The sequence below is a fragment of the Elephas maximus genome, chromosome 26, assembly GCF_024166365.1.
Source record: "Elephas maximus indicus isolate mEleMax1 chromosome 26, mEleMax1 primary haplotype, whole genome shotgun sequence".
Lineage (NCBI taxonomy): Eukaryota > Metazoa > Chordata > Mammalia > Proboscidea > Elephantidae > Elephas > Elephas maximus.
In genome coordinates this window covers 20,820,500-20,839,817 of record NC_064844.1, presented here as the reverse complement: position 1 = coordinate 20,839,817, position 19,318 = coordinate 20,820,500, and positions in this window count along the sequence as shown.

The window sequence follows — 19,318 nt, the reverse complement described above, 5'->3', positions numbered from 1 at the left end:
TCTGGAAGCTTCATCAAAACCTGTTCAGCGTCATAGCAACACAGAAGCCTTCACTGACAGACAGGTGGTGGCTGTGCATGAGGTGCCTTGGGTGGGAATTGAACCTGGGTCTCTCGCGTGAAAGGTGAGAATTCTACCATTGAACAACCACTGCCCCCTTTGCAAGTTACTCCTCACCCTTAAAACCTGGGTTCACATTGGCCTCTCTGCCACGGCTTTCCTGATAGCACTGCCCAGCCCCACAGAGGTAGTTACCCTTTTTCTGGCATTATTTCTTAACCTTTTCTTATTTCGATTGTTCCACCTATTATTGTAATTCTTTATTAAAGGGCCTCTGCCTTTTGTTGGACTGGAGTGTCTTGGGAGCAGGGTCCAAGTCGTACTCATTTTTCAATGGCTTGTAATTGGCACATAACAGGCACTAAATTAATGTTTGCATAATTAAATTGAATTGTCCACCCAATTCTCTTTTTAAAATTAAAGACAGAATTCCTCATTAAGTCAGTTGCAGAACAAAGGAGACAGTCCTAAAGAACAAGCAATTAAAGAAACCCCGATTTGGTACAATCATCATTGGGTTTCCCCTGTTCCCAATTGAGGCTTAACTTCCCAGAGCAGAGCCCCTCACCTTGATTCGTCTCACCTTCGACCCTCTCCTTGAGCCCCAATCCTACCCTTCTCCCTGGTTCTAAGCTCTGGCCAGGATCTCACCTTTTACCTTATGAGAAGAATAAGAATGTCTGATATGACTTCCTCAAAATTTCCTTCCTTCTGCCTCAAAATCGCTCTGAAATGACCAGCAAGGGTCGGGGAAAGGGGGAGCCTCACAGGCTGTCTGGGTGAGACGGATATTACTTACTGCAGTGCAATGTGGTGGGATGTATCAAAATTTAAAATGTGCATAACCTTCGATCTAGCCCTTCAACTTCTAAAAAATTATTCTAAAGAAAAAATTAGACAAGTGCACCATGGAATCTGCAAAGGCACTCTTGGTATTGTTAATAACGGGCACATTTCCAGCCTTGTTTTTGTACCATCCTTGCTTTCTGGGCTTCAGCTACTCTGGCCTTTAGGTTTCTCTTTCTTCTTCCTCTTCCCCTAATATCCAAAAGTCCCCACATCCTATAGACTCTCCTCTCTGCCCCGTGTCTTTCATCCCGTTTCAACTTCTCCAACCTAGCTCAGACCCTCCTGAAGCAGCCTAGCCAGCACCAGTTGCTCTCAAGTCATTTCCGACTCATGGTGACCCTACGTGTGCAGAGTAGAACTGTGCTCCGTAGGGTTTTCAAGGCTACGACCTTTCAGAAGCAGATCACCAGGCCTGTCTTCCAAGCTGCCTCTGGGTAGGTTTGAACTGCCAACCTTTCAGTTATATTAGTCAAGCGCTTGACAAATTGCTCCACCCAGGGCCTCCCTTAAGCCACCTAGAGACTGTTGAACTGGCTGTCTCAAAAAGAGGACATCCTTGTAAGTATCATGCAAAGTACAGCTTTCTGTGAGGGACTACTCCAGGCATGAGGACAGGGCAGCTTAGGCCAGGATTCCTGATTTCTGGTCTCTGAATCCTCTCCTCTTTCTTGGTCTCTGGCTGCTACCCTCACGACACCTTTCCGCCTGGGCACAGGCAAAATCATTTTCTCCTGTATTCACCTAAAGCAGATTGGAATTTTTCAAAAAGGAACTTAAGTTTAAAGAAAAAAGGTGGGAAGGGAGATACATTCTGATATTTGAAACATTAAAAGAAATAAAAACAAATGAGTTTATGTGTTCCTATTTTAAAATAATGACCACCTGGTAATGTATTTCTCCCCTGGTAAAGCTCAACGATCCCCAAGCCTCAGTTCCTAACCTTCAATTCCCCCCCCCGCCTTTTCCACTTAACAATATATCTTGGAGATTGTTCCATTAAAAAAACATAAAGATCTGCTTTCTTCTTCTTTCATTTGATCGTGGTAAAATATATGTAACAGAACTTCTGCTGTTTCAACCATTTTTACCTGTACAAATTAGAAACATTACGTTCACGTTGTTGTATAGCTGTCACCACTATCTGCTTCAACACCCCTAAAGCAATGGCTTTCCCATTCCCCTTCCTCCCTGCCCCTGGTAACCACTAATAAACTTTTGGTCTTTATGCTCGTACCTATTCTAGATATTTCATATTAAGTGAATATTTTGTCCTTTGGTGTCTGACTTATTGCACTGAGCATGTTTTCAAGGTTCGTCCATGTTGTAGCATGCGTCAGGACTTCATTTCTCTTTACGGCTGAGTAATACTCCGTTGAATGGATACACCACATTTTTGTCATTCATTCATCTGTTGATGGACATTGAGTTTTTTCTATGGTGTCTATGGTGAATAGTGCTGCAATGAACCTTGGTGTACAAGTATCTGTTTGAGTCCCCGTTTTCAAGCCCTTTGGGTATATACCTAAAATTGGGATAGCTGGGTCATATGGTAATTCTATGTTCAATTTTTCTGAGGAATCACCACACTTTTTTCCACTGTGGCTGCACCATTTTACATTCCCACCAGCAATGGGTGAGAAGTCCAATTTCTTCACAGCCTCTCCACTTGCTTTTTTTTTCTGTTTTTATGATAATAATCATCCTAGTGGATGTGGAATGGTACCTCTTCGTGATTTTGATTTGCATTTTCCTAATGAGACGGCAGTGGGTTGGTGTTTAACGAGTAATGAGGGGCCCTGGCAGCCCAGTGGTTAAGAGGTCAGCTGCTAACCAAAAGGTCGGCGTTCGAATTCACCAGTTGCTCCTTGAAAACCCTATGGGGCAGTTCTACTCTGCCCTATAGGGTCACTATGATTTGGAATCTACTCAACGGCAATGGGTTTTTCTCAGCAAGCTTAAGACTAAATGAAGGAGCCTTTACAGTGCAGTGGTTAGGCACTCAACTGCTAACTGAAAAGTCAGCAGTTTGAATCCTCCAGCTGCTCCGCAAAAGAAAAGATCTGCTGGTGATCTGGGCAGTTATACTCTATCCTACATGGTCGCTATGAGTCAGAATCCACTCAATGGTACACAACGATGACTATTGACATTAAGCATCTTTTCACGTGTTTATTGGCCATTTGAATATCCTCTCTGGCAAAATGTCTGTTCAAATCCTTTGCCCATTTTTTGACTGGGTTGTTTGTCTCTTTGTTGTTGAGCTTTGACTTATTCTTCTTAACAGCTTTATGGATGAACGGAAATCCAACCGAGATGGACATTTAGCTAAGTTCCAGTCTTTTGCTATTTGCAAACATGCTGCAATAAGTATGTTCCCCTTTGTACATGCTAAAAATGGAATTTCTAGGTCCAAGAAAATGTGTATTTAAAATTTTGATAGGTATTGCCAAATTGCCTTCCAGAATCATTTTGTACAAGTTCACATTCCTGCCAGCAATACACGAGAGTGTTGGTTTCCCTAGGGCTTTGTCTCTTACCCATCAAACTTACTGATCTTTGCCAATCTGATATGTGAAGAATGATCTTTTGGTGTAATTCTACCTTGAATTTCATTTAGAATAGGTGACAATGAGTAGGAAGGGTAGCGTAGTGCTTGAGAAGACAAACTCTAGTGCCTGACTGATAGGTCCAAATCCCAGTTCAACTGCTTATTAGTTGGGTGACTTTGGACAAACTACTTAATCTCCTTATGTTTTTGTTTCATCAGTAAAATAGGTATCATAATAATAGTACATTCCTTATAAGGGTAATTGTGAAAATTAAATGAGTTAACAAATATAAAACTCTGTATAAATGTTAGTTATCATTATTATATGTTCATATCTTCAACAGTTATTTGTGTGAGTTTTTTTTTTTTTTCCCTATGAACTACCCATTCATGGCCTTTGCCCATTTCCCAATTGGTTGTTACTTTTTTCTTTCGGAGATATGAAAAGCTCTTTATATATTTAGGAAGTTAACCCCTTGCCATCTATGTAGCAAATGTTTTCCTAGTTTGACCTTGTCTTTTGAGTTTATAAATAGCACTTGTGCCCCATAGAAGTTTTTTATTTTTACACAGTCAAATACATCAGCCTTTTCTTTTGTGATTTTTGAACTTCAAACTATGTTTCAAACACCTCACACTTCTTGGGGTAGGGTATGAATGAATAGAAACTAGAATTACTTTCCGTTATCATTTTCTGTCTTTCCTCCCTTCACTCTTTGAGTTATCTTCTAACAGCTCTGTGTTGGTTTTCCATATTCAGTCTCTGCCTGCTTCTGTCTAAAGTCCCTCAAGAGTAATTCCAGTCAGACTACTTCTCTGCTCAAGGATGTTCAATAACTCCCCAACACCTACTAAACTAAGAACAAGCTTCTCATTAGATGTGTCTGCCTTGACACTACCTTACTTTGCCAGCTGGTGATTCCCCTAAAGGTCGCCTATCCTCCAGCCCAACTCTACTTTTCAGTGTTCCCTTGAGTCATCTTTCCCTCCTCCATGACTCTGATCATGCTGTGTCATCTCTGCCCATCAAAATTCTCCTTATTCCCTAAACTAACACAATCAGAAGTAGAACAACTAAATAGACCCATAACAAAAAAAGAGATTGAAAAGGTAATCAAAAAACTCCCAAAAAAAAAAGCCCTGGCCCGGACGGCTTCACTGCAGAGTTGTACCAAACTTTAAGAGAGGAGTTAACACCACTACTACTAAAGGTATTTCAAAGCATAGAAAATGATGGAATACTACCTAACTCATTCTATGAAGCCACTATATCCCTGATACCAAAACCAGGTAAAGACACCACAAAAAAAATTACAGACCTATATCCCTCATGAACATAGATGCAAAAATCCTCAACAAAATTCTAGCCAATAGAATTCAACAACATATTAAAAAAATAATCCACCACGATCAAGTGGGGTTTATACCAGGTTTGCAAGGCTGGTTTAATATTAGAAAAACCATTAATGTAATCCACCATATAAATAAAACAAAAGACAAAAACCACATGATCTTATCAATTGATGCAGAAAAGGCATTTGACAAAGTCCAACACCCATTTATGATAAAATCTCTCACCAAAATAGGAATTGAAGGAAAATTCCTCAACATAATAAAGGGCATCTATGCAAAGCCAACAGCCAACATCACTCTAAATGGAGAGAGCCTGAAAGCATTTCCCTTGAGAACGGGAACCAGACAAGGATGCCCTTTATCACCGCTCTTATTCAACATCATGCTAGAAGTCCTAGCCAGGGCAATTAGGCTAGACAAAGAATTAAAGGGTGTCCAGATCAGCAAGGAGGAAGTAAAACTATCTCTATTTGCAGATGACATGATCTTATACACAGAAAACCCTAAGGAATCCTCCAGAAAACTACTGAAACTAATAGAAGAGTTCGGAGGAGTCTCAGATTACAAGATAAACATACCAAAATCACTTGGATTCCTCTACATCAACAAAAAGAACATCAAGAGGAAATCACCAAATCAATACTATTCACAGTAGCCCCCAAGAAGTTAAAATACTTAGGAATAAATCTTACCAAAGATGTAAAAGACCTATACAAAGAAAACTACAAAGTACTAGTGCAAGAAACTAAAAAGGACCTACATAAGTGGAAAAACATACCTTGCTCATGGATAGGAAGACTTAACATAGTAAAAATGTCTATTCTACCAAAAGCCATCTATACATACAATGCACTTCCAATCCAAATTCCAATGACATTTTTTAATGTGATGGAGAAACAAATCACCAACTTCATATGGAAGGGAAAGAAGCCTCGGATAAGTAAAGCATTACTGAAAAAGAAGAAGAAAGTGGGAGGCCTCACTCTACCTGATTTTAGAACATATTATACGGCCACAATAGTCAAAACAGCCTGGTAGTGGTACAACAGGCACATAGACCAATGGAACAGAATTGAGAACCCAGATATAAATCCATCCACATATGAGCAGCTGATATTTGACAGAGGCCCAGTGTCAGTTAATTGGGGAAAAGATAGTCTTTTTAACAAACGATGCTGGCATAACTGGATATCCATTTGCAAAAAAATGAAACAGGACCCATACCTCACACCATGCACAAAAACTAACTCCAAGTGGATCAAAGACCTAAACATAAAGACTAAAACGATAAAGATCATGGAAGAAAAATTAGGGACAACGTTAGGAGCCCTAATACAAGGCATAAACCGAATACAAAACATTACCAAAAATGACGAAGAGAAACCAGATAACTAGGAGCTTCTAAAAATCAAACACCTATGCTCATCTAAAGACTTCACCGAAAGAGTGAAAAGATCACCTACAGACTGGGAAAAAATTTTCAGCTATGACATCTCAGACCAGCGCCTGATCTCTAAAATCTATATGATTCTGTCAAAACTCAACCACAAAAAGACAAACAACCCAATCAAGAAGTGGGCAAAGGATATGAACACGCACTTCACTAAAGAAGATATCCAGGCAGCTAACAGGTACATGAGAAAATGCTCTCGATCATTAGCCATTAGAGAAATGCAAATTAAAACTACGATGAGATTCCATCTCACTCCAACAAGGCTGGCATTAATCCAAAAAACACAAAATAATAAATGTTGGAGAGGCTGCGGAGAGATTGGAACTCTTATACACTGCTGGTGGGAATGTAAAATGGTACAACCACTTTAGAAATCTATCTGGCGTTTTCTTAAAAAGTTAGAAACAGAACTACCATACAACCCAGAAATCCCACTCCTCGGAATATACCCTAGAGAAATAGGAGCCTTTACACGAACAGATATATGCACACCCATGTTTATTGCAGCTCTGTTTACAATAGCAAAGAGCTGGAAACAACCAAGGTGTCCATCAATGGATGAATGGTTAAATAAATTATGGTGTATTCACACAATGGAATACCACGCATCAATAAAGAACAGACGAATCTGTGAAACATTTCATAACATGGAGGAACCTGGAAGGCATTATGTTGAGTGAAATTAGTCAGAGGCAAAAGGACAAATATTGTATAAGACCACTATTATAAGATCTTGAGAAACAGTATAAACTGAGAAGAACACATACTTTTGTGGTTACGAGGGGGGGAGGGAGGGAGGGTGGGAGAGGGTTATTTACTGATTAGATAGTAGATAAGAACTACTTTAGGTGAAGGGAAGAACAATACTCAATACACGGAAGGTCAGAGCAACTGGACTGGACCAAAAGCAAAGAAGTTTCCTGGATAAACTGAATGCTTCGAAGGTCAGCAGAACAAGGGCGGGGGTTTGAGGACTATGGCATAAGGGGACTTCTAAGTCAATTGGGAAAATAATTCTTTTATGAAAACATTCTGCATCCCGCTTTGAAGTGTGGAGTCTGGGGTCTTAAATGCTAACAAGCGGCCATCTAAGATGCATCAATTGGTCTCAACCCACCCAGAGCAAAGGAGAATGAAGAACACCAAGGTTACATGACAACTAAGAGCCCAAGAGATAGAAAGGGCCACACGAACCAGAGACTTACATCATCCTGAGACCAGAAGAACTAGATGGTGCCTGGCCACAACCGATGACTGCCCTGACAGGGAGCACAACAGAGAACCCCTGAGGGAGCAGGAGAACAGTGGGATGCAGACCCCAAATTCTCATAAAAAGACCATACTTAATGGTCTGACTGAGACTAGAGGAATCCCAGCTCCCCAGACCTTCTGTTGGCCCAGGACAGGAACCATCCCCGAAGACAACTCATCAGACATGGAAGGGACTGGTCAGCGGGTGGGAGAGAGATGCTGATGAAGAGTGAGCTACTTGTATCAGGTGGACACTTGAGACTGTGTTGTCATCTCCTGCCTGGAGGGGAGATGGGAGGGTAGAGAGGGTTAGAAACTGGCAAAACCGTCACGAAAGGAGAGACTGAAAGGAGGGAGCGGGCTGACTCAGGGGGAGAGTAAGTGGGAGTATGGAGTAAGGTGTATATAAGCTTATATGTGACAGACTGACTTGATTTGTAAACTTTCACTTAAAGCACAATAATAATTATTTTTTAAAAAAATTCTCCTCATTCCAAACACCCCTTCTACATGAAGCCTCTTCTAGCCCCCACCAATCAGGGGGAGCTCTTCTTCCCTTGCACCCTCAAAGCATCGTGTTTATTCTTTTCCTGAGACATTCACCTCAAAAACCAGTTCCCACAGAGTCAATTCTGACTCATAGCAACCACATGTGTTATGGAGTAGAACTGCTGCTCCTCTGAGTTTTCTTGGCTGTAATCTTTACAGGAGCAGATCACCAGGCCTTTCTCCCACAGCACCACTGGGTGGGTTCAAATCACCAACCCTTAGGTTAGTGGTCGAGAGCAAACTGTTTGCATCATCCACAGGAGCCTATCTTCAGAAAATAGCAACTATGGGAATTAGTTTTAAATTACTGAATGATCTCACAGCTGTCAATGGAACTGTGATGCCCGATAGAAACTGCTCATTAGTGCCCGTCCTCAAGTGGTGCCCATGGCACACACCCTACTTTCCATACCTTAGTTACGCCTCTGACTACCCAGGGTCTTTGACACTTAGCTGTCTCTCCCATCTACTTAACCAAGAACTCTCTGAAAAATGGGAGTTGTGTTTCATTCATTTCCGCATCTGCCACAGCTCCTTACCCTTTTGTTGAGATGAATTGTAGCCACAGGTTATCAGATTGATGGGAGTAGGGGGTTATGAGGGAGTAACTCCTCTCTGGCTAAATTGTTCCATCCAGACAGCTGGGCTAGAGGCTGCAGGAGCTGCCTGCCCTGCTCAGTCCCTTCTACTGTGTCATATGGTGGATATTGGTTAGCCTTCTTTCAGAATGCTCAACTCTTAAACAGAGACTTGAGTGGATTCAGGGGCTCCAGTGTTGCCTTCGTCTCTAGCCCTCAGCCTCTTTGCCTTTATATTGGTCCCATTGTCACATGGGCTCTCCTCTCTGAAGGCAAGATGGCAGCAGCAGCTTTAGCGGCACACCCATACTCCCACAACATCCCAAATTCAATTTGAGGGAAGGAGCGTCTACCTCTCTCCCAGCAGCCTCAGCAAAAGTCTTGCTGCCTTTCACTGCCTCTTAATGGGTTAGATACCCACCCTTGAGCCAATCGCTATGACCAGAGGAATGTATTGCTCTGATTGGTCAGGCCTGAGCACATCTCCACTCCTGGAGCCAAGGGTTGAGTGGATTCTATGAGCACATGGATACAGTGCACAACCTGGAGTAGTTACATAAAAGGAAATTGATGTACTGTTGCCAAAAGAAGGAAGAACAGATACTGGTTGACCAAAAACACCAAATACCCACAGTGTGGAAGTAGAACCTACTGCTCTCCTGAAGAGATGCCAGTCCTGAAGCCCCAACCCTGAGCTATTTCTCTCCTGCCTGCCACTCTCCCTTGCCCTGGAGCTAGCTTCCAAACACAACATCGTCCACCAACGTTTGTGGTTGAGCCACAGGGCCAGTGAGAACAGACTCCTAACCAAACCCCAGACCAGGCGATGGCTGGTGTGGTCCGGCCGACTCCAAGTTATTAGAACCAGGAGTTCCAGCCCTAGTCCCAAGAGTTGCAGGATTGTTTATCTTTGTTGGGGAAAAACTGCAGCCAGAGCCATAAATCACTGCCCAGCTGGATGGCTTCACTGAAATGTTTGTTTAAACAATGAAATCTCCTGACCAACTGAAAATATAGGATGGATCACCCCGTCCTCCTCAGGCCCAGCTTCACAGGCTGGAGCCCTGTGCCTGGGAGCAGGACTCAGAAATGACTCCACGCCCCCACCTCTCCCACTCCCAATATCAGCCCTAAAGAACAAAGCTACAGCATAGATAATCTGAAACAGCAGATAATGCAAAAGCCATGTCTATCAATCTTTGAAATGCAGTGTCTGGAGTGGTTTGCATTGGACGTGCCTTCCTAACGGAAGTAGCGTTTCTTGGCTAATGTGAACAAAGAGGCTGCTTAAAGGGTGATCTCTGGAGGGACACTTCGTGGGGAGTCCGGAGATCTGGCTCTGTCCTGACCTGCTGGGGAGCGAGGACAAATGGCTGCCCCTCTGGGCCTCAGTTTCCTCACTTGTTACAGGAGAGAGTTAGGCTTGGTCTTCGTGGGTTCTTCCAACTCTTACATATTAAATAAAGAAGCTGTGAGTTTACTTTCCCAAAAGAAAGACTAGATAAACAGAGGGGGGTGATGGAAGCACAGGGAGAGGAGGAATCGGAGAGCGTTGGACTAGACAAGCTCTTCCAGTCCTAGGGTGTTCCATTCTGTGTTCTCCGACCCTTCAAAGAAGGAGAGAAAGAGAACGTACTAAGAGCCATAATCAGGGGCCTGGTGCACTATGGGAAGGAGGTAAAACAGTGGCCACTGATCCTGGGATGATATGAGTAACATGGACCTTGTCAGACAACTAGATTAGGGCCTGTTGCCAGCCCAGGCAGTACCTATCTAGATTCTGGAAGGTGAGGGAACTATCTATTCATGGGCTTTGCCCATTCTCCAATTGGTCGTTACCAAATGCTCTTTACATATTTAGGAAATTAACCCTCTCTCATCGGTGTAGCAAATGTTTTCCTGGTTTGTCCTTGTCTTCTGACTTTATATAATAACATTTTTGCCACATGGAAATTTTTCATTTTTATGTAGCCAAGTATATCAGCCTCTTCTTTTATGACTTTTGAACTTCAAACTGTGCTTCAAAAACCTCACACATTTTTTGAGGTATGAATGAACAGAAACTAGAACTACTTTCTGTTATCACTCTCTGCGTTTCCTCTCCTCACTCTCAGGGTCATCTTCTAATACCTCTACATTGGTTTTTCCACATTTAGTCTCTGTCTGCTTCTGTCTAATGTCCCTCAAGAGTAATTCTAGTCAGATCACTTCCCTGCTCAAGAATATTCAGTAACTCCCCGTTGCCTATGCTGGGGAGGGAAGGAGAGAAGCAGGGAGCCTATCTGGGCTTCTTGATGGAGGGAGGGAAGCATCCAGAGGGCAGCAACCTCCTTTTCTGCTCTTTCTTATAAGACAGAAGGCAGCAGTCACCTGAGCCTGAGTCTGGGGCTGTTACCCTGGCTCTGTGATAGGAACCATGACAGATCTGTGATAAAGTAGGTGATGTGGGGTATTGACGGTCTGGTCATTGGTTTGCCAAGTATTTTCAAGAACATATTACCTGCCAGACACTGTGGGAGGCACTAGGAATGCAAAGATTAATAAGATCAGTTTCTTAGAGGGTTACAATAGGATGAGCTATGGGATTTGCAACAAGGATTGTGATGGAGATTGGGAAGAATTGTAAAGTGATTTGTTCATGGTTATGTGAGGGAGGAGGAGTCCCTGGGTGGTGCAAACAATTAAGCACTCGACTACTAACCCAAAGGTTGATGGTCTGCACCCACCCAGAGGCACCTCAGAAGAAAAACCTGGCTATGTGCTTCCAAAAGATCACAGCCTTGAAAACCGTATGGAGCACTTTCTACTCTCACACACGTGGGGTCACCATGAGTCTGACTCAAAGGCAATTGGTTTTGGTATGTGAGGGAAGGGGGGGTGGAATAGGGTCTGTAATTAAGGTCAGTGATGGGATTGTCTGATGGAAGGTATGATGAGGATGTTTTGGGGGTCCATCAGCTATTAAATGGAAATATGATGGGGTGTGTATGGTGGGTATGGCAAGGTGTGTGAAGTGGGGGAGGGTTTGTTGCTGGTTCATTGACAGAGCAGCCTTTCCTGACAGCCCAGATGAGATCAAGTCTCTTGTGTTAACATGGTCTCATAGACCCTTGTATTTACCATTTATAACACTACCACAATCGAAATGAGTTCATTGATTTGTGATTGTTTAATGCCTGCTCCCCTACTAGGCTATAAGATCCATGGGAGGGGTAGCTTTGTTCACACTTGTTCACTGCTGAACACACCTTCTTCCCTCCCACGCCCTAACACATAGCCCATGGCTCCACTCTTACACTCCCAATAAATGTTGATTGAAGGAATGGATGGAGAGAGAATCTACAAGTAGTTTAGCTTTGTGATAGTCAGGGTGGCCAAGCCCCTCCCAAATCCAGATCTAAATCATGCAGAACAACTTTGAGATCCTGAGAACAGCCCATTGCCCTTGAGTAGATGGCGACTCATAGACCTGAGAACAAGTAGGTTAACAATTTTTAGTTAAGACTCTGATTGGATTTGAAGGGATGTGTCGCCATCTGGTGGCTACCTGGGAGAGCACCACTGCACCGTGTGGCCTGAACTGCCTATGACGCCATAAACCATTAGCCACTCCTCAGCATACATAAATATGGAAGAAACCCATATTTATGCCTATTCCCAAGAAAGAAACCCATGTTTATGCCTATTCCCAAGAAAGAAACCCATGCTTATGCCTATTCCCAAGAAAGAAACCCATGTTTATGCCTATTCCCAAGAAAGAAACCCATGTTTATGCCTATTCCCAAGAAAGAAACCCATGTTTATGCCTATTCCCAAGAACAGTGATCCAAACGGATGCGGAAATTATTGAACAATACCGTTAATGTCACATGCAAGTAAAATTTTGCCGAACATCATTCAAAAGCAGCTGCAGCAGTACATCGAAACGGAACTGCCAGAAATTCAAGCTGGGTACAGAAGAGGATGTAGAGCTGGAGATATTGCTGATGTCCGATAGATCCTGGCTGAAAGCACCGAATATCAGAAACCTGTGTTTTATTGACTATGCAAAGGCATTTGACCGTGTGGACCACAACAAATTATAGATAACAGTACAAAGAATGGGAATGCCAGAACACTTGATTGTGCTCGTGCGGAACATGTACATAGATCAAGAGGTAGTCGTTCGAACAGAGCTAGAGGACACTGCGTGGTTTAAAGTCAGGAAAGGTGTGTGTCAACGTTGTATCCTTTCACCATACTTATTCAATCTGTATGCTGAGCAAATAATCCAAAAAGCTGGATTATATGAAGAAAAACAAGGCATCAAGATTAAAGGAAGACTCATTAACAATCTGTATTATGCAGATGACACAACCTTCCTCGCTGAAAATGAAGAGGACTTGAAGCACTTACCAATGAAGATCAAAGATAAAGCCTTCAGTATGGATCACATCTCAAAATAAAGAAAACAAAAATCCTCACAACTGGTCCAATAAGCAACATCATGCTAAGGGGAGAAAAAGATTGAAGTTGCCAAAGATTTCATTTTATTTGGATCCACAATCAACATCCACTGAAGAAGCAAGAAATCAAACGATGCATTGCATTGGGCAAATCTACTGCAAAACACCTCTTTAAAGTATTAAAAAGCAAAGATGTCACCTTGAAGACTAAGGTGTCCCTGACCCAAGCCATGGTGTTTCCAATCACCTCATATGCATGTGAAAGCTGTACAATGAATAAGGAAGACCGAAGAAGAACTGACGTGTTTGAATTGTGGTGTTGGCAAAGAATATTGAATACATCACGGACTGCCAAAAGAACCAACATATCTGTCTTGGAAGAAGTACAGCCAGAATGCTCCTTAGAACCAAGGATGGCAAGACTACGTCTCACATAATTTGGACATGTTATCAGGAGGTATCAGTTCCTGGAGGACATTAGGCTGGGTAAAGTAGAAGGTCAGCAAAAAAGAGGAAGACCCTCAGTGAGATGGATTGACACAGTGGGTGCAACAATGGGCTCAAGCATCACAATGATTGTGAGGATAGCATAGGACTGGGCAGTGTGTTTAGCTCTGTTGTACATAGAGTCTCTATGAGTAGGAACCAACTTGATGGCACCTAACAAAAACAACAGCATACAGCCAGCCCCCAGCCACACCAGAATCAGCCCCAGCTTTCCCCAGCGCCTCCGGAGTGGTGCAAGAAGAGGAGATAATGGAGACCACATGGGCCTTGTGCGGGACTGCACCTTCCTCAATTTTGCACCCAGTCTTGAGGTTCTGGGGCATCCTGGAATCTTTAGCCCTGCCTGCCTCTACCTGGTCAGCCCTCATTCCCTGACTTTTAACCCAACCTTTCCTTATGCGAAGCAACTAGCCTGATGGAGGATTCCAAGTGAACCTTTGATTCAGTGGCATCCATGTGTTTAATTTCTCATCATCTGAGGTTTGACCTGGGACTTGAACCAAGACATGAGCAGACATAAGATAGGGGGAGGGGCTGCTGAGTTTATCAGGGCTCACTGTCCATTATGCAAAGCAAAGATACTGCCATTGTTTGTGAAATGGATTGACTCATTCTGGACAGTGGGTGTTGGTGGGGACACTGGAAATACAGGTCTTGTTTCCATACCTACTTATTAGCAGATGGGCTTATTCATCTGTTCTTACCCCTCTTCTTCCTCTCCCCCTCCTCCATCTATCCCTTGAAAACCAAGCATGCTTTGGCTCAAGTTACATCTAGGCTCAGATTCTTTTAAAGCCCAGTGTTCAAACCAACCTTATAAAACAGAGAAAATGGAGTTCTACCTTAAGTGTAAAAAGATTAATTGCCTTATGGTGTGATTCACTACAATGTTCATTGAGCACATACTCTGTGCCAGGCATTATTCTCGGTACCTGGGACTCCACAAAGAATTAACTAGGTAGATCTCCTGCCCTGTGGAACATACATTTTAGTAGACCTCCATTACCATCGAATCCATTCAGACTCATAGTGACCCTATAGGACACAGTAGAACTGCCACATAGGGTTTCCAAGGAGCAGCTGGTAGATTCGAACTGCCGACCTTTTGGTTAGCAGCCATAGCTCTTAGTCACTGCACCACCAGGGCTCCCATTTTAGTAGAGAATCCTGTAATTCCTTGGCTTCCACCATCGAGCTTCTCAGCCTGTGACCTCTTCTATAAACCCAGGTTAACATCTTCCTTCTATCTCACAGAGCAATATGCATGTGAGATATTAGCAAGAGGAGTGGACATTGAAAAGAATGGTTCATAAGACACAGCTGCTCTGTACATCGAATTGATAATCTCTTGTACGTGTCTTGTAACATGTTTTATTTTCACAATTGGAATTGGATGTGGGATATCAGCAGTGCTCCAAAGCCATCCCCTATAAACATACTGTTATGGATTGAACCGCGTCCCACTAAAATATGTGCTGGAATCCTAACCCCTACACTAGATGTAATCCTGTTTGAGATAGGGTTTGTTTGTTATGTTAATGAGACCATTATCAGTGTAGGGTGTGTCCTAAACCTAATCACTTCTGAGTTATAAGGAGCAGCACAGACACAGAGACAAGCAAGCACAAACAGGGGAAGAGAGATGCCACATGAAGCCTGCCAGGGAACCAAGGAATACTGGGCCTACAGAAGCTGATACATGCAAGGATTTCCCCCAGAGCTGACAGAGAGAACGGGGTTTTCCCTAGAGCCAGGGCCCTGAATTCGGACCTCTAGCTGTCTAAAGGAAACCCTGGTAATGTAGTGGTTAAGAGCTATGGCTGCTAACCAAAAGGTCCGTGGTTCGAATCCACCAGGTGCTCCTTGGAAACTCTGTGGGGCAGTTCTACTCTGTCCTATAGGGTCGCAGTGAGTCAGAATTGACTCAATGGCAATGGTTTTTTTTTAGCCTCCTAAACTGTGAGAAAACAAATTTCTGTCCTTTAAAGCCACCCACTTACGCCGTTTGCATTACAGCAGCACCATGTGGCTGATACATGCCAACTGAGCACAAACAATGCATTTGCTAAGCACGCAGATACATGTCCTTCAGCCTCTCCCCCATCTAGTCAGGCTCCTCACCATTCAGTGTGGGAATTCTGAAGCTGTAACATCCAAGGGTATCCCCCTAAGGACACGAGGGCTTCCCTGAGTATCCTCCATCAGGACACTGTGCCCCCAAGGGACAGCCAGCATACAGAGCGGCTCACAAGCAATTATACACTTCCTCCTGCTCCCACAATACCACTCCCTACTGGCACCCCAGGTGGCCCAAGTCAACGCCACTACCCAGGCTGCTGTTCTTGCTGAAGTGGGAAGAAGTTCTCTCCCCAGTGTTTATGGCTATTTCCATTAATTTTCTAAAAGGATAGCCGGATTCCTTCCATTTCACTACAGCTCTTCTCTCAAGAAATCTTAAAAATATTCCCCCAGGGCAAAATTGAAGGACACAGACTACTACCCACTAATGCTACCTTTAAAAACATCCTTCTCTAGCAACCCTAAATCAGTACCCAGCATGTTGACCTTTCCCTGCCTCAGGGTAAGTGCTCTCTGCATCAGAATCAGTTAATACCAAGAGTTAACTGTCCACAGCCTTATGGGTGGCTGTTGTTGAGGTGGGAGCATGCCCCTCCCAGCTCTCTACATCCTAAGTAAAAGCAGCAATCTCCCTTAGTCACTTACGCTCTCCTTCTTACCTGCCAGACCCTGGCCTTCCCCCTTTTCTCCTGCACTCCCACCAGTGGCTCCTCCTTGCCTGTCCCTCCTCCTTGCTGCCTCAGACTTCCCTCCACTGTCCTGAGCTATTGCATCCTGGCCCCAAACAGGCACATCACACCTAGCTAAAGGAAAGCCTGTCTCTTAGAGCACAGTTCGACCCCATCTTTTGTTACTTGAGCAACTGTTGACTCCTACCTCCCCACCGTCCTCATCTGTACCCAAGCAGCTAATCAGATGCTCAGTGCTCCCCCTGCAGTTTCCTCCAAATCCTGTGTCTCTGCATGAAAAGAAGAAGAAAAAAAAAGCCTTACCCCACTGAGGAAGGACAGCAAACCCTATTATTCCCAGAACACAGGTGAAGACCCATTGTGGCTGGGCAAAGGATTTAAAAAAAAAAACAACTACCTATCTGTGGTATAAGGACAAGAAGCCATCCTGGGCCCAGATCATTAGAGGTCTTGTGCAACTGGAGGAAAGGCAGGACCACTGAGAAAGCTCCACCCCTGAGACCCAGGAACACAGGCCTGCCTAAGGCTGCAACCGGACAGGACAACAGAGAGTAAGAAACAACAGAAGCTCAACACTGGTGGAGGGTAAGCATTTGGAGAGAGACACCCACTGAGGTACAGGTCAATAGGTGTAAATAATAGGCGAATAAAAAACAAAACCAAACCCGTCTATTCTGACTCATAGCGACCCAATAGGACAGAGTAGAGCTGCCCCATAGGGTTTCCAAGGAGCAGGTGATAGATTCCAACTGCCGATCTTTATGGTTAGTAGCCAAGCCCTTAACCACTGCACCACCAGGGCTCCAACAGAGGAATAGTGGGAACAAAACTGAATGATAAAAAACTCTCAATCCAAAATCAGGCAGAAAAGATGGGGGAGGAGGGGATAAACAAAGAACAGGTAGAATAAGTAGAAGACAACTAGCAAGATGTTAAATTTTGATCCATGTGAATGGTCTAAACGCTCAAATTAAAAGACTGAGATTGTCAGATAGGATAAAATAGCAAGATCCAACTATATGCTTTCTATAAGAAACCCAATTTAAATGTAAAGACATACATAGGTTAAAGCTAAAAGGATGAAAAAAAGGTTGTGCAAACACTAATTGGAAAAAAAAAAGAGTAGTGCTTATATTAATATCAGGCAAAGCAGACTTTAATACAAGACATATTACCAAGGATAAAGAACAATATGACAAAATGATATAGAGGGCAGTTCACCAAGAAGACACAACAATCCTAAATGTGTAAGCACCTAACAATGGTATTGTTGTTGTTAGGTGCCATCGAGTCAGTTCCAACTCACAGCAACGCTATGCACAACAGAATAAAACACTGCCTGGTCCTGTGTCATCCTCACAATTGTCGCTCTGTTTGAGCCCATCGTTGCAGCCACTGTGTCAGTCCAGCTCGTTAAGGGTCCTCCTCTTTTGCACTGACCTTCTACTTCACCAAGCATGTTGTCCTTCTCCAAGGACTGATTCCTCCTGATAACATGTCAAAAGTATATGAAACATAGTCTCCCCATCCTTGCTTCTAAGGAGCATTCTGGTTGTACTTCTTCCAAGACAGGTTTGTTCTTTTGGCTGTCCGTGGTATATTCAATATTCTTCACCAACACCACAATTCAAAGGCTTCAATTCTTCTTCTCCTTTCCTTGTTCATTGTCCAGCTTTCACATGCATATGATGTGATTGAAAATACCATGGCTTGGGTCAGGCGCACCTTAGTCTTCAAGGTGACATCTTTGTTTTTCAACACTTTAAAGAGGTCTTTTGCAGCCAATTTGCCCAATGCAGTGTGTCTTTTGACTTCTTGACTGCTGCTTCCATGGGTGTTGATTGTGGATTCAAGTAAAATGAAATTCTTGACAACTTCAATCTTTTCTCTGTTTATATGATGTTGGTTTTGGTCCAGTTGTGAGGATTTTTGTTTTCTTATGTTGAGGTGTAATCCATACTGAAGGCTGTGGTGTTTGATCTTCATCAGTAAGTGCTTCAAGCCCTCTTCACTTTCAGCAAGGAAGGCTGTGTCATCTGCATAATGCAGGCTGTTAATGAGTGTTCCTCTACTCCTGAGGCCCTGTTCTTCTTCACATAGTCCAGCTTCTTGGATTATTTGCTCAGCATATAGACTGAATAAGTACGGTGAAAGGATACAACCCTGACGCACACCTTTCCTGACTTTAAACCATGCAGTATCCCCTTGTTCTGTTCAAATAACTGCCTCTTGATCCATGTACAGATTACTCATGAGCACAATTAAGTGTTTCGGAATTCTCAATCTCCACGTTACCCATAATTCGTTATGATCCACACAGTCATATGCCTTAGTATAATCAATAAAACACCGGTAAATATTTTTCCGGTATTCTCTGCTTTCAGCCAGGATCCATCTGACATCAGCAATGCTTTGCCTGGTTCTACATCCTCTTCTAAATCTGGCTTGAATTTCTGGCAATTCCCAGTCGATGTACTGCTGCAGCCGCTTTTGAATGATCTTCAGCAAAATTTTGCTTGCATGTGATATTAATGATACTGTTCAATAATTTCCACATTCAGTGGGATCACTTTTCTTGGGAATAGGCATAAATATGGATCTCTTCCAGTCAGTTGGCCAGGTAGCTGTCTTCCATACTTCTTGGCATAGACAAGTGAGCACTTCCAGCACTCTATCCATTTGTTGCAACATCTCAATTGGTATTCCACCAATTCCCGGAGCCTTGTTTTTCGCCATTGTCTTCAGCGTAGCTTGGACTTCCTCCTTCAGTACCATCGGCTCCTGGTCATATGTTCCCGAAATGGTTGAAGGTCGACCAATTCATTTTGGTATAGTGACTCTGTGTATTCCTTCCATCTTCTTTTGATGCTTCCTGCATCTTTTAATATTTTCCCTGTAGAATCCTTCAGTATTGCAACTCGAGGCTTGAATTTTTTTTTTCAATTGTTTCAGCTTGA